This window comes from Chrysemys picta, chromosome 15, assembly GCF_011386835.1.
Source record: "Chrysemys picta bellii isolate R12L10 chromosome 15, ASM1138683v2, whole genome shotgun sequence".
NCBI classification, from domain to species: domain Eukaryota; kingdom Metazoa; phylum Chordata; order Testudines; family Emydidae; genus Chrysemys; species Chrysemys picta.
The window spans coordinates 11,112,721-11,137,631 of NC_088805.1; the positions used below are offsets into that span (position 1 = coordinate 11,112,721).

At 49.1% G+C, this 24,911-nt stretch overlaps 1 pseudogene; it reads right to left on the minus strand.

Annotated features, from left to right (window-relative positions):
- Positions 1-1,972: 1,972 nt before the first annotated feature.
- On the minus strand, positions 1,973-18,785 carry LOC135975740 (paxillin-like; annotated as a pseudogene).
- Between the last annotated feature and the right edge of the window lie 6,126 nt (positions 18,786-24,911).

Below are 24,911 nucleotides of genomic sequence, written 5' to 3' on the forward strand. Positions count from 1 at the left end.
AACATATCCATGGGTCTTAGCTCCATGGCAGGCTGGTAATTTTAGTCATTTCTGAGTCGCTGCAGTCCAGATTCCTACACTGCAACCCAATATTTTAAAAATGTCAGGGCACTAGACTCACCCACGGCCAAAGGGGCTCCTGCTGCTACATCCATGTTGAGGCAAAGCAGACATTTATGATTTATAGGAAGTGGCTGGCAAGAGGCAGATTTTTTTTTTTTTTTTTTTTTTTGCGCAAAGCAGGGGAGGGCGGAGTTGATCCTGGCTCAGTCATTCATTATAATCAATTCTGCTAAAACTAGTGTCAGATGGATGCCGGTGCAATAGAGGAGCAGCTGCTCTCCGTACGCATACTGGTTTGTTGCATTTTGGCTTGATTTGAAGTCAGCCAAGCAGGGAGCAGTTTGGGCAGGAGAGGAGAGGGTTTGGGGTGCTGTTTTCATTTAGAACAGCCTTGGGATCTAGTTATGCAGCTGGAAATTCCGGTCAGCCACCCCAACACCTGAGTGCTGGGCTAAGAGTCCATGAGGTGACAGGAGGGCTTGGTTTGTGAGGAGCTCTTTTATTAACACCATTTTATGTTTAGATGGGCTCATCTACACCAGAAAAGCAACTCAGTTTAAAGGTGTGATTTATAAACCTCTGCAAAAGCGGGAGTGGTTGTTGCCATTCAGCCAATTAGGAAAAGGTTTAAGATAAGAACATCTTATTTTGGTTTAAGTCTCCAGACAGGGTGATTGTGGTTTAAAAAAATAATTTTAAAGATAAAATTGATGCAACTTTCTCATGTAGAGAAGGACTAAAGCCTATTTCCGACCGAAGGGTTTCACTGTTTGAGACATGACACCACTATAACAGCCAGTGCCCTGCAGAAGGAAGAGACCTTTTGCCCAAACAAACAGGGACACCTTTCTAATCTTACCAAAAAAGCAAGGGGTCTTTCCCAGCTGCACAGGGGATGTAGCATCTCCCTCCTTCCTGGCTCATGCTGAAGACACAGAACAAACTGTGTGGGATTCCACTCATCACCCCTGCAGTATTTGTCAAGCCTGAAGCGCAATTCAACAGATCAGCCCGTCTGGGTTTAAAAATGTGTTTGGTACCATTCGTAATAGGTTGGTTACCAAATTCTCATCCGTGGCAAACACAAGCCTCTTGTTCTTCCTGAAGCCTGTGCAGCATCTGGGCTCAATTCCTGGATATCATGAGGTAAATATTCAGAGCTTGGGGCCTGCTCGTCTTAATCTTCAGCTTCAAACTGAGCTTGTACATGCTGCACCTGTGTGTGTGGTGTCTTGACGTGCCTGGAGCCGGTTGTTACTGGGATTAGATGGGGGTGAGAGAACGTTTGCCAGACATCGCATTAGAAATCTCAGTCAAGGCAGTGTTCAATAGGGGCATTATTTATTGAACTCCATTTGTGTGTTTCGTGGGCAGTATGTAGAGAAAGTCACAGCTCATATTCCAGAAGAAACACCCCTGGACTTATCCTACAATACCTATTGTACTGGACATGCCTTGCCGCAGTTCAGAGGCTTTATGTAAACCAGCTCCAGGCAGGGACTGACAAAGCGTGCAGGTCGAATCACCCCCAGCCCCATTAGCTAGTAGCCCCAGCCTTCAGCACAAATAGCAGGAGACAACTAGTAGCCTCCCTCCTCTCTGGAAGGCCCCACCTAACCTCAAAGGCCGATTGGCCCTAGGGTGTGGCAACGCCAGCGTATTGTGCTGAGAAGGATGAAGTGAGTGTGTCAGGATTCACGTCTGCTTATTGCACAAGTGACAGTTTCAGTTTTACTTCTCTGCCCTGTCCAGGCTAAGGCCGAAACCCTACTAATAAACACCCCCCTCCTCAGCTCTTGCCAGTGTGGCCTTTGGTTTCTCCATCGTGGAAGGCAAGAGGAGCTACAGACGATGGATGCTTTGAACCATTTCCACAAGCCTAGAAATGACTGGAACCAAGTCAAGTGAAAATAATGGTAACATTTTATTAGCATAATCACAGGGATTTTAAACGGAAAAGGCAGAGTTAGAAGTTTACAAGGGAAACCAAATGAAGTAACTGTCGACGCAGAGGGAAATCCCCCCAAGCTATTCGGGGCGTGATTTGATTGAGACCCACCTTGTCTGATAGGTCTTTGATTGCACTGCCAGAGTTCATCAGATGAGGAGATCATTGTAAACAGAGCACTGAGGCCTTTCACGACAACATTATAGTAACCCTAACACAAAACCTTTCAAAGAAACAGGGGTGTATCTAGAGCTTAACTTGCCTCTGAATGGGCAGCTGCCAGGCCTCTGCATGCAGTCTTGTAGCTCCTCAGTGGTTGTGTACTGTACACACCTGCCTCCTGCGTCCAGTTTAAGCCTGAATAACCCATCTCAGCCTTCCAAAAGCACATTCTCGCCTAACCCCTCTCCCAAACCACTCCTTGGGACACGTCCCACTACCTGCAACAGTGCAGTAGTACAACTTGCTGGTCTGCACTTTAGCACCATCAGTATCTGTGAAGTATGCTTGCTAATCACCCAGGGCAGTCTTAACACATCCCTTTCCCCAGTTTGCTCTGTACAGCATTTCAAATGTTCCAGTCTAAACTGTACTTGAACTTAGGAAATTTAAAATGGGTATTTCTGACCCTCCTACTGGCAGCAGCCATCTTGAGGGAAAGTAACATTTGGAGGCAGCAATGAGCATAGGACCCATCCCCAAACCAGTTTAAATCCCAATTGATCAGGAAAGCTCTCAACATTTTGCTAAGGCAGTACTGGTCATGGAGACTACTAAACCATTATTAAAAGGGGATGAAACGGTTTTGCTCTGACACTGGGATAGTGTAACAAGATTTTCCCCTTTTACAGCACCTTCCCTCCAAGGGTCTCAAAAGCCCTTCAGAAATATCCATGAATTAAGCCTCAACACCCCAGTGAGGTAGGTTAAGTATTATCCCCATTTTACAGATAAGGAAACTGAGGCACAGAAGGTTATAAACTCCCTCAGTATCACACAAAAATGCAGTGGCAGAGACACTCCCAGTCCTGTGCACTGGACACAGGACTGTTCTCCCAACCAGCGGGGTCAGAACAAGTGTCAGTTTCAGCAGGAAGCTCAGCAATCCCAATTTTAAGTAAAACTCATTTCAACTCCAAAATGACCATTTAGACAGTTTCTTGCCTTGGGAACCTCCCAAAAGCTGTGCTCTGCCCAGCTGGAGTAGCTTTTTGTTTTACCACTTGTTCCCCAAAACCCTGCTTTCACAACCACAGACTGAGGCTCATTTGTATGGAAAACCAGTGAAAAACAGTTCCACTTATTCAAGGGAGGTAGTGAAGCATCGAGCTAAGGTTATTTAAAATAGTAAGCTAGGATCCCTCTGTTAAAGTGAGGGTTTGTTTCTTACACAGTTAATCCCAGAACTCCCTATGCCTTTTCCATTTTGAGCATTTTGTAGCCACCCCAATGTGCCATGCCTTAATAACCAAAGATCTAGAATCTTCTAGAGTCATATTTTAAAACCCTCTTCTCACTGCACCACTTTCACCATTAGTGTAGAACACTGTAGGGTTGTTTCTAACACAATCCTTTGTCCTTCTACAGCACCCTCCTTCTGAAGATATGAAAGTGCCTTTGACAAATACGAACTAAACCTCAAAATCCTACAAGGCGGGAATATTGCCCATTTTGCAGATGAGGCACAGAGTGGCTAAGTGACTGGCCTAAGGTTACACAACAAGTCTGTGGCAGAATCAAGCACAGATTCCAGGTCTCCTGACTCCCAGCCCTTTTTTTCAGCCCCAGGACCATCCTTCCCACCTAAGGGGAGAACTCCCCTTCCCGAGTTAACCCTCTGCTCTCATTTCTGATGGTTGAAGAGGAATAAAACTATGAAGGTGGACTTTGAGTTCTCCATCTCTGCAGCATGTGGCACTGAATTAAGAATCACTTTGTTACCCTGGAAGTCGGGCTTTGGAGAAAGCAGGTAAGTCAAATACAGCAGTTTACAGGTTACAAAATAAACTTTCCAGGTGATCTGAGATAATTAAAAGAGCTATTCACAGCTCACCTGCTTGTGCTAGAAAACAATACCAGTCACATTCCCTTCCCCTGCAAAACCCAGAGCCCTCCCAACCCCCAATAAAAAGAAAATACTTCATGTTAATAGTTTGTTCGACCCAAGCATTGAGGTTACAGATGCAGTAACCAGCACAACTGGTACCCTGCCTAGAACAGCACAGTGTGAGAAATAAAAGTAGCTTTCTTAAAATCACTTCAAAACCAATTTCTGTAGAAGAGGATTAAAAGTTAGTTCTGAACTCAAACCTCAGTGTAGAAATCCACAGTTTTTATCAAAGCATACAGTATTCAGTTCCATAGCAAAACTCCAAGGGTCAGATACACCAGACCTCGGGGACTTGTTAGACCAGTAACAGTCAATATCAAAGGTTATTGCTCTAGAGAGTCTCAGTAGAACAAGAGCAAGGAACAGGACAGTATCAAAGAAGAGGGACTGCCGGCCTGATTAGCAAAGAGCAGAGAGGAAGATGAACAAGGAATACGAAGTCTATAGCTTTACTTTGTCCTTGCTTTTAAAAAAAACCTAGAGAGGCTTTTCAGGCCCTTCCCTTAGTAAAATGCAGGCCAGACACACAGCATAAGCCACATTCGCTCAGAGGGGAGGGCTGGGCCCTCAAATTTCTCTGCATTTTCTTTTAAAATTAATTGGTGCCAGTCTCCTCCTCCTCTCCTGGAGCAGCAGAATTAGGAGCATTTGCCCTACCCACTCCTGCGGAATTGGGGGTGTCCAGCACAAAATGGGACACTCCATTCAGGAGGGGGAGAGAATCACAAGCTAGAAAAACAGAGTAGCCCCCTACTTCCCCTTTCTAAAAAATAAGTGGCATCAATTCCCTGCAGTGTTACTGAACTGGAAAGACTCCACTGCAGGGTCTTTACAGCTTCTGGGGCTGCTGCTGTAATCGTAGTAAATCCCGTGTGCCCCAGGACTCGACTGTGCACAGCCCGGGCAATGCAGAGGTCAGAGCATGGCCCTTGCTGTGCAGCAGCAGAGCTACTGCTTGGGTCACACAGCGCTTAACTGCCCCAGCGAGAGAGAAGTGTCACCAAAGCCAAGGACGTTTGGCTTGGAAGTGTCACATGTCGGCTCAGGGAGAGCTGACTCAAGGCTTTATCCAGCCCTCTCCTTGAGAAAGGCATCTCCTCGCTAGCGCTTCAGGCTCCTCTCGGCTGTCAACAATCATACAACACTTTAATGATGGGGCTCAGCATCTCCCCACTGAAACACAGCATGGGCATTTCCAGTTTAATGGTCCAGCTCGTCTTTCTGGAGCAGCACTTAGCACCCCCCTTCCCCGTCTCCCCCCTCCCCCGGCAAGGTTTCTAAATCACAGTAATGCTCAGAGACTCGGCTGCCTAGTGAGGTGGCAGAAAGATGCTCCGTTCCCAGCTAGGATGAGTCTTGCAGAAGAGTTTGAGGAAGCAGTTCTGACAGTAGGGCTTGTCATTCTGTTCCTTGAAGGTTCCTTTGTTGAGCTGCTTGAGGCAGAAGGCACAGACAAAGTGTTCTGGGTGAAATTTCTTGGCCATGGCGGTGATGCAGCGTCCCGTGATGGGCTTCTGGCAGCCGGAACACAGCGAGCCGCGGCGTTCGTGATAATGCACCTCACAGTAGGGCTGCCCATCGTGCTCAAAGAAGCTGCCGTTGATGAACGGCGTGAAACATTCCTGCAGGAGGTGGAAGCAAAAGGGAACAGATTGATATGGCAAGCTGGGGACACAGGCAACTCCACAATCCATGCCTTCGCCTGCCATGCCCCTAGCTGCCTCCTGCAGGAAGTGGGCAGGGTGAATCATCTTCATCCAGCAGAAAGGGGCTGCAGAAGTACTGCTGCAAAGATGATGGGTGCCCAGCAGACACAGGGTTACTGAGCGTAAGCAGGGCAGATGCAGCAACTGGGAGGGAAAATAAAGCCCTCAACTATACTTCATGTCCCTTTACTCCAGGCTGGCTTTATTAACACAAAGAAAATCCAAACCCAAGAGCCAAACTACTGAGAACACTTGATAAGCAACACCAGAGCCTCTCCTGCTTCCAATAAGCTGGGAGGGAAGAGAACACCCCCTTCCACAGAGACAGCTGCCACCACAACAGCTTTTATAGCCCACCCACCCCAGCTCACCCAGGTGATAGGCAGGGAAGAATTCCTTATGCTCCAGGGCATCAGGAGCACCTTTTACCTTGTCACAATGGGCTGGTTTTCATTTCTTGAGCTGTATCTGTCCTGCTTACGCTCATATCAGTGAAAAAGAAGGTGATGGCCAGTAGGGGTTTTTTTAAATTACCCATTTAGAATGCCAGATATTATGCATATTCCCTGGGACAGCACCCTCCTTCTTGACTCATCCCAAACTATACACATACAAGAGTCACTTCACCACTGAAATACAGTGGCAGGCAGAAGGTGACAGCCACTGGAGAAACGTGGAGGGGGAGAAAGTTTGGGCAAGGACCCTGGGGGACAAGTCCATACCCTTACAAAAGCGATACTGGGTCTTTAATGTCTATGAAGAGAAGCTGTTAGAGACCAATTTTTTAAGAGGCACCCATCTCTCTATAATGGTTATCACTGTCTAAGCCCCACGCAGGTATTAAGGGCTGTACCTTCACTACAGTCATGGGAAGTTAGGAGGAATTCCCCCGCATTTTACAGGTGGGGAAACTGAGGTATAGAGCCATTAAGGGACTTGGCCAGGGTCACACGGGTCAGCAGCAAAGTCAAGAACAGAAGCCAGATGTCCTGAGTCCTAGTTTTGTACTTGAACGTCCAGCCCATCCTTCCTCCCTAGGGACACACACACACACACACTACCACAAGGGCACGCATGGTTGGACATCTACTTAGTCACAGGCAGATGCAAACTGAGCCCTGCGTGCAGGCATCCAGCAGGGTGCAGCCACAGTAAGTGCATATCCAGGCATGTTCTCACACAGGGAACTGCAAGGAACTCCAGTTGCCTGCAGCATTGAAAGGCAGCAGGCTCCTGGGAGCCTGACGCTGAGACTACTAAGCCATCCACCTCCATTCGAAAACAAACACTGGGAATTGGCCTGACTAACAACAGAATCTGCCCAAAAGTTTCTGCCCCCACTAACAGGCAGCAGCGTGAAGGATGCCCAGCAACATCTCCTGAGCAGAAGAGCCTGAAGCCAGGTCCAGGCAGGGACGGAGCTGGTCAGCTGCTCACAAGAGACTGCCAGAATTTCTATTCACAGGGGCCTTCTGAGTGATGGAGAGTTTCAAACGGACAGCTTCAGCCAACTCCTTTCACGCGGGCTGCTGTGCAGCAGAGGAAAGCAGACTAGTGGTCTGAGCACAGGATTTGAAACAGGAACTTATGGGTTCTGACCCCCATTTTGAACTCCGCCTTCTGCCTCGGTCTCGGTAACACGTGGCTGATATTAATCTTTACACTGCTCCTGGGAGATGGGTAAATATTTGCAAGGCTCTTTGAAGAGGTGCTAAGTATTTATTCTGCAGCATTACAGTTCATTATGCAGCTGCATATTCAGTTTACAGCTATTTCATTAGTTTCCAAGTTGATCCAAATAGGTCAGTCTCGTTAAGTTGACATTTCCAGAGTGAGCACACGAGGAAGCTCCTCAAATCAGGGTGCTGAGGCGGAGTGCTTCGAAAGCTTAGCTCACTATTCCTAAGAAACCACTGGAAAAATTCTGTGCTTATCAGTGAACTGCTGCAGAAGCCCATAACTGTGGCTATGGGGCAGGGGGAGGGAATTAAGCCCCTAGAGAACTGAATGGAAACAGGCAGAGAAGCAAGAGGGTGCGTGGTCACTATCACACTATGTATTTTCTTGGGCTGGCTGTCCTGTGCTGGCACAGACCCCTTGTTCTGATCGAGGGAACCACCTAGGGGACTTGGGAGAGGGGTCAGGTGCCAGTGGGCAGCACAGGCTCTCTTACCCGACAGACAAAGCACTCAGGGTGCCACAGGGTATTCAAGGCAGAGATGTAATTTTCCAGGATGGCCCGGGCGCAGCCCCCACACTTCGGAGCGAACATGTCGAAGTAATCCTTGCGGCAATAGGCTTTGCCATCCTTCTCATGAAACCCTGCCAAGGACACAAGGGAAAAACAGAGCCAGACAGCATCAGCTTGTGACCTTCCTTCATGGGAATATCCAGCCAGACTCCATGGGGCAAACAGGGTGGCTGGGATCCCCAGTCACAGACCAGAGGTATCCCTTATTCTGCTATAGGAGGAGCACATGCTACACCTCCTGTAGTCTCCATGTGGAAATAGCAATCACTGTTAGCTTCCCATCCACTAAGTAACACCACAGTCCCTCTCAACTGCACACCCCTCGTTTTCTACATCACTTGCTCTAGGACAGTAGTCCCCACACTTTTCATGTCGTGCCCCCCCTTAACCCTGTCCGCGCCCCACTCCCCGAAGCTGCGGTCGGGAGCGGGGCCGTAACTCCTGGGGGGGAGGCACGGACAGGCTAAGGGGGGCGAGGATGTGGCTGGAGCCCGGGTCGGGAATGGAGTTGCAGCCGGAGCTGCTGTCAGGTTCAGAGCCGCAGCCAGGCCAAGCGCCAGAGGACAGGGCCACAGCTGGGAGCAGAGCGGGGCTGAGTGGCACTTCCTCTCCACCCCCTACGGGGGCTAGACCGGGCCCTGCGCTCCCCCCAAATGTGCCCCACAGTTTGGGGACCACTGCTCTATGGAAAGGACCCATCACAGCCCCTTATGTTGCCTCCACCCCCATCCCTTACTTGCTTCACCAGAGTGGCTTCTCTCTGCAAAAACCAATAGTAACTTCAGGTCCAAAGAAAGCACCACACTGCACACAAAAGAAGTGTTCTGGGTGCCATGTCCTGTCCAGGGCTGTCACCACTTTCTGTTTGGGAGAAACCACAAACAGTGAGCGCAGCAAACATCAACTGTGCTTAAAGAGCTGAGCCAAGCCCCCTCCTTGGGGATTCAATCCCCCCCACTCCCCTTTACCCTAACAAGGTCAGACACACCACTCCTTTCCTCTAGACCCGGGGGAGAAGGGGACACAGTCCCATGCAGTACTCTGAAACTCAGCAGGAATGCCTCCTATGTAGATAAATCTCTGATGATTTTCATGTGACTTTGCGTTGTGCCTCTTCATGTGGCCTTGTGATGGGTCTACCCACGTGTGACCTGTGTTTTCATGGGACTTTGTGTCAAGGCCTCATTTAGAAACTTTGCATTGCTCTTGTATAATGTTATAGCCCCTAAGGATAGAAGAAAAATTTCTTTTTGCTAGCAGTAGAACAAGAGCTCCCCCTCCTCCCCCCCCCCCGCACTCTTAATCAATTGCCCTGTTGAATGAATGAGGTGTGGATGAGCAAGGCATGGAAGGCAGCACCTCCAGACAGCCTCAACTGTTGGAGAGGGGCTGGGAGCCAGACCCAGGAACAATAAAACGTGTCAAGTGGGCTCATTAAAGACAAGCAGACATACCAAGGGCCTGGGGGGGGGGGGAGGGGGGGAGAAGCAAGCATCTTCTTTTGGCAACACCCTCTTTGCAGCATTGGGACAACACTCAAAAGAAAGCAGCACAAAGGACCAATGGACACAGACACAGAGTTTGAATCTGGTATAGATTTGCATAAGAGGAAAGCTGCTATAAAAGTGAGGTGTCTTGCAGAGGACCCCGGGTCTCGTCTTGTCAACATGGGAGCATTGATCCGTATCGGCAGAAGCCTGGCTCCACCCCCTCCCCCATCTAACTCACCTGGCCAGTGAAGTTAAGGGGAGCAACTAATTGGTAACAACAAGACGGAGTGTGTTTGTGTGTGTGTGAGCGTAAGTGTAATATATTATATGCATATGATACAGTGTTAATAAATACATGTATTACTAATAAATATGGCGTTTTGTCTTATTCCCCCTGAAAAGATCCTGTGCAGTACTTTAAGTACAACACCTACCATGGTATCCCACTGGGGAAAATCAGGAGATCCTTACTGCAGTGAAGATAGCTAGATCCTAATACTGAGTTCAGTAGAGTTGCAATGGGGCAAATTTAGTTCAGTAGAACCTGCCCTCTCATTGCAGGACCCTACAGCAGATGGAGGGAGATAGCTGCACTGGGTCCAATTATTTCCCCTACAGCTCTAGGGTGAAGGACGAATAGGGGTCCCAAAACTACAAGAGAAGAGTTATTGGGGTAGATGGATGTGCGCTTTTCTACTCGACAGTACGGCACGAGACTCCCCCGTGCATGGCCAAGGGAGACTCCTACTGACACGCGCTGGCTCAGGGACTCACGTCGAGGATGGGCCCGTTGCAGTAGTAGCAGCGAGGGGAGAAGAGATTATGATAGTCCTTCTCACAGTAGGGCTGACCATCACGTTCAAAAAAGTTGTGTGACCCGATTTCTTCCTGGCAGTGGGTGCAAACAAAGTGCTCTGGGTGCCAGGTTTTCCCCATGGCTGTGACAACCTGTAGGGAAGATGGAGCAGTTATGGGGGACGACTCTACTTCTTTGTTGTGGCAACTCACGTGACAACACACCAGGTAGAGTTTGGCACTAACTACACGTTCTACTACTCAAGTGAGCCCTGGACTGGGGTAGCATGAAAACTGAATTACCTATCATCTCAGGAGAGGGCAGTCCCTCAAGGGCAGGGTAGAGGTCACTGGAGGAGCTTACAGTGTACCTGGCCAGTGGATAAATAGAGTACTTCAGTTTTTTCAGCATCGCCAGTCCCTTCAGCCTCATGATACAGCCCTCCCAGTCAGGGCCGGCTTTAGGAAGTGCGGGGCCCAATTCGAACAGTTTCGACGGGGCCCCGACAGGGATGACTTAAAAAAAAAAAAAAAAACCCCACACACACCACGTTAAAAAATACACGCGGGGCTTGTACTCACCGAGCCGCGCTCCTAGTCTTTGGCGGCGGGTCCTTCACTTGCTCCGGGTCTTCGGTGGCACTGAAGGACCCGCCACCAAAGTGCCGCCAAAGACCCGGAGCGAGTGAAGGACCCACTGCCAAAGACCTGGAGCGCCGCTGGGTGAGTAAAAATTAAAAAAGGTGCCTCTAGCCAGGGAAGGGATTCTCTGCCACTTGCCCCCCACTCTGGGCGACCCTGCCACTGGGCGCGGGGCCCTCTTAAGCGCGGGGCCCGATTCGGGGGAATTGGTGGAATTGGCCTAAAGCCGGCCCTGCTCCCAGTTACTCCTTGCTGTAGCCAAGATGCTGCCTTAGACTCACCTGTCCAGCAATTGGTTTCTTGCAGGCTCCACAAACACCTTTGGCAATGGTAGCTACTCCCAGTTTGTTCAGGTCAGACTGGAGGCTTCCCAACATACTGTCCAACTGGCTGACAGGTTTTGGGGGTGCAGACGGAGGGGAGCTGCCCCCAGCTTTCCCCTGGGCCATGAACTGCAAAGAAAAAACCCAGAGACTGTAAGGCAAGCCCTGTTCAGCTCCTCAGGGATTTCTGCAGTCTCTGAACGTAAGAACAGCCATACTGGGTCAGACCAAAGGTCCATCTAGTCCAGTATCCTGTCTTTCGACTCAGTTTGAAAAAGAAAACTATCACAAATGGTGGGGAAAAAGCGAATAAAGCTGTGTTTTTACCCTTTTACATAGCACACGAACCAGGTACCCCTTAATGAAATTAAGTCAGCAGGTTTAACACACACATAAGGAAATACTTCTTCACACAACACACAGTCAACCTGTGGAACTTGTTGCCAGGGAATGTTGTGAGGGCCAAAAGCATAACTGGGTTCAAAACAGAGTTAGATAACTTCATGGAGGATAGGTCCATCAATGGCTATTAGCCAAAATGGTCAGGGATGCAACCCCATGCTCTGGATGTCTCTAAACTTCTGACTGCTAGGAGTTGGGACTGGATGACAGTGGATGGATCACTCAATAAATTGCCATGTTCTGTTCACTCCCTCTGAAGCATTTGGCACCAGCCACTGTAGGAAGACAGGATACCAGACTAGACGAGCCATTGATCTAACCCAGTATGGCCATGCTCATAATGGAAATAAAGAGAAATAGATATGGAGATGTTTATGCAGTCTCGACACCACTGGAGTAGCTGTAAGTTTCAGATACGCAGCCCCCCCATCAGCTTCCCATTCCCCTAAGTTCCCTGTGCGGCAGCCGCCGAGCAGGTTATCAATTGCCGGCAGTTCAGCTGTCCCTCCCCCCACTGCCGTGTGCTGCTCCTGCCCTCTGCCTTGGAGCTGCTCCTTGGAGCCTCCTGCTTGCTGTGTGCAGGGGGGTGGGAGCTGATGTCAGGGTGTCCCCCTCCCCCGGCTCCTGTACCCCACCACCACAGAGCGGGCGGGAGGGAGGGAGAGGACCTAGGGAGCTTGCTGGCAGCAGCTGCTGTCTCAACTTGCTGATCTGCTTAAAAAGGCAGAATACTTAGAATGGGGTCAGCGTACTTAAAAGGGCAACGTGCGTCTCTCACACACATGGTGTTTGTGTGTCTGTCTCTCTCACACACACACACACACACACACACACACTCCCCCCTTTGGAAAGTGGAGAGTGCGCTGTGGTCCAGCGGGATAGCGTGGGTTCATCATCACGTTCAGTTTCCGCAGGGAATGTTTGCGGCCACTGCCATGCCTCTATTGTGTCTCCTCCTTCCATTTGTGCTGCCTTGAAAAGTGTGAGGCTACATTAACAACAATGTGTTAACCCTTGTTGGCTTAGCCGAGTGCTAGTTCATCATTTAGCAGCAAGGCATTCCCTGGGAAATATCCCACCCTCTTACTCCACACCTCAACCAAGCTTCACCATCATCATTGCTGTGTACAGTATTAAATTGTTTGTTTAAAACTTATACTGTGTGTGTACAGGGCCGGCTTTAGCAAGAGCGGGGCCCGATTCCTGGGGGCGGGGCTTGCTGCAGGAATCGAGCCGTGCCGCACCGCGGGGGGGACGGGGAGAGACGTGAGCCGCGCCGCGGGGGTGACGGGGAGAGACCCGAGCCGCGCTGCCAGGCGGGGGGGAGGGGAGACTCGCGCCGCGCGATGGGAGGAGCCGCGCTGTGCCGCGGGGGACGGGGGGAGACCCGAGCCGCGGGGACCGGGCCGGGCCAGAGCCGCTGGGGCCTGCGGGAACAGGCTGTGCCTCCCCAGAGCCCTTCTCGCACCCCCACCCCAGCTTATCTTGTGCTGCTGGCTTGCCCCTGCTTCTTTTCGGACTTCCCGCAAATCAGGGGAGGGGGCGGGGTGGAGAGCTGCAGCGCGGGGCCCAATTCAGCCAAATCGGCTGAATCGGCCTAAAGACGTACGTTACGTGTGTGTGTGTGTGTGTACACAGTCTTTTGTCTGGCGAAAAAAATTTCCCTAGAACCTAACCCCTCCTCATTTACATTAATTCTTATGGGGAAATTGGATTCGTTTAACATCATTTTGCTTAAAGTAACATTTTTCAGGAATACAACTGCAACTTTAAGCAAGGAGTTACTGTATTTATGAAACCAAAATTATTTAAAAAACAAAACCGAACAGTCCCTAACCCTTGCTGTCGAGGGTAACTTCGGAAACCCAAATGCACGGTCCAAATTTTCTGGTTTGCTCCCTGGGCTCAGCCACCAACACAGCTAGGAAACAAGCAAGGGGGACAAGAGTATTCGGAGACTAACGGCCCAGCCAAACACCACCCATCCTGCCAGGCAGCTTTTACTAGTGCTCTGATCTTTAGTCTCCCAGCCTTTCCAATGACTGTAAGACAGTCGAGCCCCCAGGCTTACAGACTCCCGACCCCAAGTGCCCCTTCTGGAGAAGAGACACAAAAGGCTGGAAAGCTGACGTCCTTAGGCTGCAGGAGGACGTTTCTCAGCCATCAAGAGTCCGCTTGTGTATACCTGTGCTTAGTGCCAGTAGCCACAATGAGATTTTATTTGCTAAACATTGACAATGTCATGAACATATGGCTGCTGAACAGGTTATCCTGCAGCTTCTAAGTCACCTGTCTCTGGCTTGAATAATTGACTTGGGGCTATCAAAGAGGGAATTCTTTTCTATCTAACTGCACAGTTGAATAAACTGTCAATTTTCAACATACAGAAGGTTAATATGCTCTGGACTAGAGATGTTATCGTTTAATATATTATTGATGTGAGAACAAAAGGTGAACAGCCAAGTGACAAAATCTGCAGGTGATGCAAGATTAAGTTAGTCAAGACTAGAGAAGACTCTGAGGAATTTCATAAGATCCTAACAAAACTAGGTGATTGGGCCACAGGATAGCCGATTAAATTCATTGCAACAAATGCAAAATAATGTAAATTATTCCTTCCAAATTTAAAGTCCTCACACCCATTTCTGGTTTCTAAATTAACTGTAAACACTTAAGAGAAACAGGCAGCTCAATGAAAGCCTTTGCTCCATACATAGAATCACAGAATATCAGGGTTGGAAGGGACCTCAAGAGGTCATTTAGTCCAACCCCTGCTCAAAGCAGGACCAATCCTCAGACAGATTTTTACCCCAGTTCCCTAAATGGCCCCCTCAAGGATTGAACTCACAACCCTGGATTTAGCAGGCCAGTGCTCAAACCACTGAGCTATCCGTCCCCCCCATAGCAGCAGTCAAAAAAGCAAATGATGTTAGGGTGCACAAGGAATGAAAACACTGAAAATCTAATGTCATAAATCCATGGTACCCTCTCCCCCATTCTGGAATATTTTCTTGAGCTCTGGTTGCCCATCTAAAAACAAATACAGTGGGAACAGAGGGCATTCAGGTGACAAAAATGGTCAGAGGCCTGGAGAAGCTTTCATATGAAAACAGATTGAAAAGATGGGGACTTTACTGGATTAGGGGGGGAAAAAAGACTTAAGGGGGATATGGTAGAAATACACAAAATAATGAGTGTTATAAAGAGGGTAAGTCAGGCACTCCTACTTTACCCTCACTCATAATAGAAGAGAGATTCAATTCAAGTAAAATCCAAAATATTAAAAATCATAAAATGGAATATTTTGGTAATCTTGCTAAGATTGTGGCATAAATGATATCATGTGGCAATGAGTTCCACAGGTTAGCTATGCATGGTAAGAAAAAGTATTATACATCTGAAAGGATGAGACCATCCAATGTTTGTGTGAGCATGTGTGATATCTATATAAAAATCTTATGTAAGGGATACAAACCCTCTCACTCCAGGTCATAAGGTAACCACTAACTGAGGAAGCAACTTCCCTCATGGGCAGGTTATTCTTTCCCCCCATTCAACCTTCCTCTCAACCCGCTGGTACTAGCCAGTGAAATAGCTGAATCATTGGTCTGATCCAGTATGAAAATTCGGATGTTCCAGCAGATGTGTTGATGCAGCACTTCCCATCCTCCTGCCCCAAAAGGCTTAGACGTCATTTTTACCTGAACCCAACTCTGGAAATTTCTTGCCCTTTGAGATGAAATCTTTACTGCCCAAATCATCTGCCTGGAAGTCTCAAAAATCATCTCCCATCTTCCTGATTGGGAAAAATCAAGGGCAACAAAGGAGATATCCTCCAGAGCAGCAGAGGCTGGTCTTTGCCAGTAAATAGATGGGTTCCTCTTATTAAATTACAACCCACCAAAACAATGGACTCTACACTTAGAAGAACTCAGCTCTTATCTGTTGCCAACAAAGCATTTCACTTCACCGTGAATCACACACTGTCACACTCCTCCCTATCCCCCACAAAAGATATCCCCACCGTACAAATTGGTGTTGCTGGGCAACATAGGTGCAGTTAATCATCATTTCAATGAAGTGTTTTTCCTGTATCAGAACAAAAAAGTGGGCACTACACCAGCTGGGATTTCCCCTCATGATGTTGACAGAGATAGGTATTGCCTTGATCCAGTGCTTGGCATGGGGAGAAACACCCCTGAATGCTAGCTAAGCACTTGGGACAACACAGCAGCAGTTACATCAGAAAATCCTCCCTGCTTCTAAGAGACTTCTGGACATTATGAGACCTGCACTTGGCATCAGCATATCCTATCTATTGCTCACCACTTCAGAAGATTAGCCTAGTCCCTTTGAATGCTACACTAGGGCAAACCCTGACAGATCTTAATTTACAAGTCTCTGCATTATCCACACCAGATATAAGACTTCATCACACCAATCACACCTGCAGCAGCACTTTGACAGCACTAATACGCCACCGAGAATTGACGGGTACAAGGAGTAACGGTTGCAGTGGGTGATCTGAGGAGAGGAGGCGGTCAGTAGAAATGGACGACAGACAAGTGAGTGGAGAACACAAGATCAGAAGTTATTGCGGTTGGGCACCCTGAAGTCCGAGAGAGATGCCATCAGCTCATCCAGTTCTCTTGTGGCAGAAGAAGCAGATATGCGAGTCTCCTGCTGGCTGGAGGTGACCCGCTGTGGGCTGCTCACCTCACTCTGGTTCACAGTGATGGCAGGGCTGATAAAAAAACAAAACAAAACCACACACGTTACATTTGAACATGGCGGTGGTGAAAAATCCCAGGCGGACAGCCTCAGCTCTTGGGATTCTGTTTATTCCCAGGACAGGTACAGCAAGGAAAACAGCACAGCCAGATTCCCCACACTTGGACCCCAAATACGCCTCAACAGGCCTTCCAGGAAATCAGCTTTTGTGGCACTTCCAACCCTTTGCTCTCGCTAGGAGACTGCCAAAGATGCCAATTAGTGCAGTTGTGGTAGTTTGTGATACGAACAACCATCCATTAGGCACTAGACTGAGACCCACCCAGTTTATTTGGTCAGATGGTGACAATTTTCAGTCAGCATAACTGGGTTCAAAACAGAATGAGATAAGTTCATGGAGGACAGGTCCATCTGGATTTGAACATGTATCCGCAAATGGTAAAGTGACCCATTATACACTTCTCTGTTTTTCCAACGTTAGCAGCTTCTGACTCAATGGCAGTTGCAGTAAATCTGAGCCCAAAAAAGAAGCAGACATGGCCACAATCTTCAACTTCCTCCTTGACCTTCCCCAGTTTGGAGAGAGCAAATCCCCTCATTACCAAGGAAACAGGAGGCCATCTGCCCAGCCAGTACTGCACTCTCCTAACTGCTGTCATTAAACTGTGTGGAGTCACTAACCCCTCTCTGCCCCAACGCCCCCGGCACCCAAGGGAACAGTAGCTGGGTCAATACTCACACTGGACTTGGCACAGAGCTCTCCAGTTCATCCAAAAGGCTCTCCACACTGGGACGCACATCCTCAATCCCACGCCCTCCGTTCCGCTTTGGCTTCTCTTTTGTAGGGGGTGCTGCCTTCACCCCCAAAGAGCTAGTGCTCTCTGGGACAACAGTGAGGTCCAGTCCCACTGGGCAGGGAGGGGCTCCTGCTGGCTTCATCTTACATGAAAAGAAACAGAGTCAATAGACCCTCACTTACAGTGGAAAGAGAGGCAGGTACAATATGGGGAGGGCAAAAAGGAGGCTGAACTGGGCAGGGGAGAAAGTTACAGGGAGATTTATACATGGAGGGAGGTGTGAGATCCAGGCATCAACATACCTAGCACTGACACATGGGTCATCACTTCCTACCTGTTGGGAAGCCACTAGGGGGATTGTGCTGAACAGTGTTCAGTTCTAGGAGCAGTCGGTCCAGTTCTGACAGGTTGCTGCCCAATGAAGAGCTCATCATGGTGGGAGATGGTTCTGCAGACTTCTGCTTGTTGGGAAAACTGGGTTGAGAGGGAAAAGAGGAGTGTAAAACTGGAGTCACCCCCCTTTGGGGTGACAGAAAGCATGGTGGGGTCTGGGGAAAGCTTTGTAACAAGAGCCCCACAGGCACCTTGTCAGTAACCCAAGACATTTAACGTACACACTAAAAATACAATCAATAAATGCACTCAGCACAGTATCAGCTGGTGCTCATTGTTGGCGCACATTAGCAACAAAGCAACTGATCAGCTGTGTCCTCCCTCTGCAATAGCAGCAATGAACAACGATTTCTATGGCTGCACGTAGCACAGGGTTAAACTGCAGATCAGGGATATGCAGAAGAGAAGCAGAACCATTAGCCAGCATAGAAGAAAGTCATTTGTTTCCACTGACATCACAAAAGCAAGAAAGAAATTCCCTCCTTGAGGAAGAGGTGAAGCATGGCTGGTTTAGAGGAAGGGAAGGCAACTGAAGTACATTCCCCACCCAGCATTCTGCTGTCTAGCCCAGGGATGGGCAAACTTTTTGGGCCGAGGGCCACATCTGGGTGGGGTTAGGGTGCAGGAGGGAGTGCCGTGTGTGGGAGGGGGTGCGGTGTGCAGGAAGCGGCTCAGGGCAAGATAGTGGGGCAGAGGAAGGGTGCAGGGTGTATGAGGGGGCTCTGGGAAGGGGGTTGGGATGCCGGAGGGGTGCGGAGTGCAAAGGGGGCTCAGGGCAGAGGTGCAGGAGAGATGTGGACTGCGGAAGGGGGCTCAAGGCAGGGGTTGGGGTGCAGGTGGGGTGCAAGGTGCAGGCAGGGAGATTAGGGCAGGGAGTTGGGGGGTGGGGTGCAGGTGGGGTTCGGGCTCTGGCCCAGCGCCGCTTACCTAAAGTGGCTCCAGGGTGGCAGCAGCGCACACTGGGGCCACCTCAGGCTCCCTCCCTGCCTGTCCTGTCCCCAGCCCCATGCTGCTCCAGGAAGTGCTGCGGGGAGCGGGGACGGAGGGCTTCGCATGTGCTGCCCTTGCCACCCCTCCAGGTACCTCTCCTGAAGCTCCCATTGGCCGCGGTTCCCCATTCCCGGCCAATGGGAGCTGTGGGGGGGCACTACCTGGAGGCAAGGGCAATGCACAGAGCCCTCTGCCCCCGGTCCGGGGGCCGCAGGGAAGTGGTGCCGGCCGCTTCTGAGAACAGCGTGGGGCCCGCAGCGCCACCGGAGGCAGTCCTGCAGGCTGGATCCAAAGCCCTGAGGGGCCGGATCCAGCCTGCAGGCCGTAGTTTGTCCACCCCTGGTCTAGCCTCCTTAACTACTAAGTGATAAAACAGCATACAACAGGGTACATGGTGACAGAAACCCACCAGCAAGGCATAAGGTCTCTCTTTAAGCCCCAATAAACTGCTACACAATCCTTTACCTTCTAGGGTGATACTCCACTTAAACAATTTTTAATGACCATCATAACACCACATTAAATATGGACATTTAATGTCATTTTAATGTAGAACTGTGTGTGATTTTTTTCCCCAATACTACTTATCCCTTACGGATATTCCGCACCCCCACTCCCCATTTTCATACCAATACTTAGCACTTGTAGTGCTTTGCATCTTCAGAGTGCTGTAGACATTAATCTTTGCAACCACTCTGGGAGGGAAATAAGTTTACCACAGTTTATCAGATAGGAAAAATTGAGGCACAGAGAGAAGTGATTTCTTTAATGTCACAAAACAAGTTAGTTTTCAATCTGGATTAGAAATCAACACTTCCTGGCTGCCAGTCCTGTGACCGACAATCACACCCACTATCTATCTCCCTGCCATATCAGAATGGTATTGTTACAGCTTTTAGGACTCCACAAAGCCTACAGTACAAATGACAACCCTGGAGTTCCAGAATACGACCAGTGGCTACCCCCATCTTGAATCTGAAGGTGAAGTCCACCGATGTTGTAGTCCCAGTGTGCAATGTGTCAGCTTGATCCACGCAGCCAGGCTGCACCTCTTGCTGGGACCCACCAGCCATGCCCCGAGATTAACAAACAAGGGAAGCTGCAAACTGCTCCATTTTGTGCCATTTGCATGCAGTCCTCATGCCCCTGGCAACTGCCATTACTGCTTGAGTTGGGAAAGGTTTGGGCATCCATGTTTGGGTGTGTCTACACTGCAGTGTAGACCAGGATGAGTAGAACTCAGGTTAACAGATCCTGGGTTTGTTCATCTAGGGCTTCAGCTCTTGTAACCTCAGGTTAGGAATGGCTGAACCCTGGGTGCCAACCTGGGGCTCCACTGTCTACACTGCATTACACAGGACTGAGTCCAGCCACCCAAATCCCAGACGTCCTAGCGCCCTCCCAAAATGTGGCCACTCTAGCCCTTTGTTCATGATGCACTGTGGGAAAACTGGACTATCCTCCAAAAATATCAGCCATAGGATTGTGGGATACTTTTGGCAGACTGCCAGAGCATGAGTCCAGTGGGGCTGCATCAACACAGCAAACCAACAGGGCTTGAACCCTGGGTCCCAGCTTGACTCAGGTTTGGACCTTTCAGCCCTGTAGGGCCCTGGGACCTTGGGTTAGTGCAATCTGTGTGTAGATGGAAGGGGATTACAGCGGAGCCCGAGTCTGAACCCTGGGTTTACATTGCTTACCCTTAGGGTATGTCTACACTGCACTAAAACACCCGCGGCTGGACCATGTCAGCAGATTTGGGCTCGCTTGGCTATCAAGCCTGAGCCTGAACATCTGCACTGCAGTTTAAGCCTGGGCTCTGGGGTCCTGGCCCAAGCGTTTACCCTGCAATTTTATAGCCCAAGGCCCACAAACCCCAGTCAGCTGACAGGGGACAGCTCAGGTGGTTTAGTGCAGCGTAGATGTACCTTTAATGGCTTTAACCAGAATGAGGACTGTCAGGCTGCTGCTGAACTAATTCAAGAACCAGCTTTCATTGTGATCAGCAGAAAGAACGGACGTGGTTAGAACTGGTCATGGATCAGGAAAAAGTCACAGCTGCAGCAACTTAAAAGGGACTGTGCAGTTTGGGGAGGCGGCTGGAAGCAGCTCTCGGGCTCCTAGAGCTGCAGGGGGAGTTCTATTAACTTGAGAAAGAAAGTAACAGCAGCAGAAATCGGAACACTGAAAAAGCCGTCTCCCTGTTCTTGCTACTTTTCCACAGTCGGCTAATATGAGAGTGCGGGCGGTATTTGTGGCCGTAAATAGTTCTGACTACTACTTCTATCTCCCCTCTAACAAACTGCATCTAGGACGCTTAACATGGGATACAGGACACTATCCTTTGCATTTTTATGGAGCTGTTCCTCCATAGAGTCAGAGCAGGCTCAGGTTTCCCGTTCAGTAAGTCCTCACTTAATGTTGTCCTGGTTAACGATGTTCATTGTTACGTTGCTGATCTATTAGGGAACAGGCTCATTTCAAGTTGCGCAATGCTCCCTTATCACGTTGTTTGGCAGCCGCCTGCTTTGGCCACCGCTTGCAGGATTCCCTGGAAGAGCAGCTCCTCCTCTTGGGGATTAGAACCGGAGGGGCTGGCATCTCCCCATCAGCTCCCCTAAATTCCCTGTAAGGTACGAGACTCAGCAGCTGCCCAGCAGCAGTTCAGGTGCTCCCCCGCTGCTCCTGACCTTCCCTCTGCCTCGGAGCTGCTCTCGGGAGCTTCCTGCTTGCGGGGGGAGGGAGGGGAAGAGAAGAGGGTGCTGATGTCAGGATGTCCCCCTGCTCCTGCCACCCCCCCCCCCCCGCTCCATACCCCCTCTCCACAAAGCAGAGGAGGGGGACAGGGCTCAGGGACAGAAAGGGGGGAGCTTGCTGGAAGCCAATGCTTCCTTCTTAAAAGGGCAGCATACTTGAAGTGGGGCCAGTGTACTTAGAGATGTGTGTTGCCCCTTTATCACTCATGCACACACCCCCAAGCACTTGGGAAAGTCAGCACCTGTGCAGCCGTGCCTGTGCGGTCAGGAGGAGGGAGTGGTGCGCTCTAGCTGGATAGCGTGGGTTCATCATCGTGTTCAGTTTTTGCAGGGAAGTGTTTGCCGCCACTGCCCTGCATCTATTGTGTTTCCTCCCTCCTGCCTCAGTCCATGCTGCCTTGTAGAGTGTGAGGCTATATTAACAACAGCTTGTTAACCCTTGAGGGCTCAGCCAAGTGCTAGTTTGTCATTTAGCAGCAAGACATTCCCTGGGAAATATCCCACCCTCTTACTCCACCACCTCAACCAAGCTTCACACTCATCCATTGTTGGGTACAATATTAAACTGTTTAAAATGGTTTAAAACTTATACTGCATATGTATATAATGTCTTTTGTCTGGGAAAAAAAATTTCCTCCTAACCCCTCCCCCCCACATTTATATTAATTCTTATGGGGAAATTGGCTTCACTTAACATCGTTTTGCATAAAGTCACATTTTTCAGGAACGTAACTACAACATTAAATGAGGAGTTACTGTACAATTGGGAAAACAAACACAGAAGGTTAAAAGCAATGGAGGGTCCTGTGGCACCTTTGAGACTAACAGAAGTATAGGGAGCATAAGCTTTTGTGGGTAAGAACCTCACTTCTTCAGATGCAAGTAATGGAAGTAATCTCTGCCTCTGGAGATTTCCATTACTTGCATCTGAAGAAGTGAGGTTCTTACCCACGAAAGCTTATGCTCCCTATATTTCTGTTAGTCTCAAAGGTGCCACAGGACCCTCTGTTGCTTTTTACAGATTCAGACTAACACGACTACCCCTCTGATACTTGACAGAAGGTTAAGTGACTTATCCAAGATCAGACAAAGTCATGGGCAGAGTTGGAAACAAAAGCCATTTTTTTCTGATTCTCTGGTGCCCTATTCACTGGATCATGTTGCCTCCTACCCTGCCTATGGAGGGATTAAACCAGCTTTCCCATCTCAAAGTCATTTCCACAAGGCCACATTAACAATGACCTCCATGAAAAAGGAGTTCTCAGAACTCTAGAGAGCCCTGAGCAGTAAAAACCGAAACAGGATGGGGTGGGGTCAGTATCTGTCTCCCTTCTAAAAAAAAAAATCACACATCCACAGAGAATGTTCAGTGTTACACTCTCTCCTTCCTTCAGATCAGGCCCCAAGACCTCCCTAGTAGACGCACTATAACAGTGTCCTCCTCCCTTACCTTGTTAGCCAACAGCATGTCCCTGATCTCAGTCAGATCCTCCTTGGTGAACCCAAAGCCCACATTCCCATGGATATGAGGCAACAGCCTGGGGGAAAGACAGCACCATTCAGTTTCACTCCTTCAGGGAACATACAGTCTATCCCAGGAAACAGAGTGTGGAATCACAGTATTTTACTCACTTTTCCAAAGCAGCGTTATTCTCCAGATGACCACGGATAGCCTTGCGCATTATGGTATTCTTCCCCATCAGCACAACAGCCTTCCCACGCAGGAACATGCGGATCGACTGCATCTGTTTGGATCCTACATTGTCTGCTCCCATGATGAAGCATTTTGGATAATCATCCAGGAGTTGCTACAGAAAGAACAAATGAGTTTTACAAAGCAACCGTCTCTTGTTTACGGTCCAGCACGCTCAGTCATATAATGTTTTTCTTCATTTTAAGTGTTCGTGGGTTTTCTTCTTTTGATCTGTATAGGTACAATTGTGTACTTTAGTGCACACGCTGCTTCACATGACTGAGTTTGCAGGTGATCGTCTTATGGACTTGGGTCGAGCAGTTCTTGTTTTGGCTTCCCTCCATCAGTTTCGGGAAACTTCACAGTAAATATCACCGAGTGCTGACGAAAGGATAGAGGGTTTTGAGAGAAGCGAAGGAAGATCTATCGATCTATCAATCAATCGAAACATTCTGAGAACTTGGTGAGCAACTGATTTCAAACTATGTGCATCTATGATTTGTAGGCTATTAAAGCCTAGAATAGTTATTTTTTCTTGAATATAGGCTAGATTTTCTCACTCTCTCAATGCCTGCCCAACGATTACCATTCTCTCTCTTTCACCTCTGTAGCTTGTCGTCAGTGTGTATCCGCGGTATTTTCCTCAAAATTAATTAGCGGTCCTGGGCGAGACAGAGGATAGAGAAGCGAACACTAAGAGAGAGAGAGAGAGCTGTCAGCTTTTCCTGCAGCATTTTTCTAGGCAATCTGCCCTAAGCATTCGGTGCATGGAAAGTGGCAGGCACCAGTCTCCTCCAGCAGAAGCCCCTAGCCCCACTACCCTGCCGCAGGGCCGAACCCCTGAGCTCCCCGCCAGTCTGGTAGGTGGAGAATGGGGGCAGAACTCCAGGAGCCGCACTAACTGTAGAAGAGCCCCATGCGGTGTGGCCAGCCGGGATAGCGCTTGCACACGTTTTCTTGTCTCTGTTTTGCTGAGAGTTCACAGGGACGGAGTACGTCACAGGAAGTGGGTGGGTTTATGCAATGTAGGAGTACACAGCAGCAGCCAGGGAAAGCAGCGAGAGGAACCCAAGTAACCAGACTGAAAGATTTCTCGGTCTTTAAGCAGAATTGTGTGTGGAGTTCTTGCTTTGAATTATTACATTGGAGTCATTTGGGGGAGTGATTGTCACTTAAGCGTTTCCTAGTTGTCCAAGTCTCCTTGATGGCATTTGGTCCCTGTCTGGGAGTCCTCGTGGCGATGTAGAAAGCTGTGGCGGAGGTACGGCTGTCTCGTTTGGCAGCATATTACAGCTTCCTGGCTCTCTGAGCTCTGGTCAAGTGTAGGTAGTCTCTTGGTGTATCCAAGGCCATGATCAAGTGTCTTGATGTTTCTGGTCTTTTGGCCTTGAGATGAAAACCTTGTCTTTGCTTCTGGGACCTTGAAGTGAAAGAACTTTTCTGCCTTTTGGCTAAGAGACCAGTAGACTTTCTCTGTTGGAGCCTATCCTCTGAGCCCACCGAACTGAACCAAACTCCATCATGCGAGGGTCACCCATGCCCATTACCTGGCCCGCTTAATTATATACCCACAAGTGCCTGTACTTTTTGTATGAGTGATGTACCCTCACTACTTGCTGACTGTATCTTGATCTCACCCACCGTAACCCCCCAATCGGGGACATTGCAGACTGTATATGTTATGTGCTGTCCAATACCAAAATACTAGCATCCCCCTATACTCTGTATGTTACCCCCTGTCATAACTATAAAGGGAAGGGTAACAGCTCTCCTGTGTACAGTACTATGAAATCCCTCCTGGCCAGAGAGACTCCAAAATCC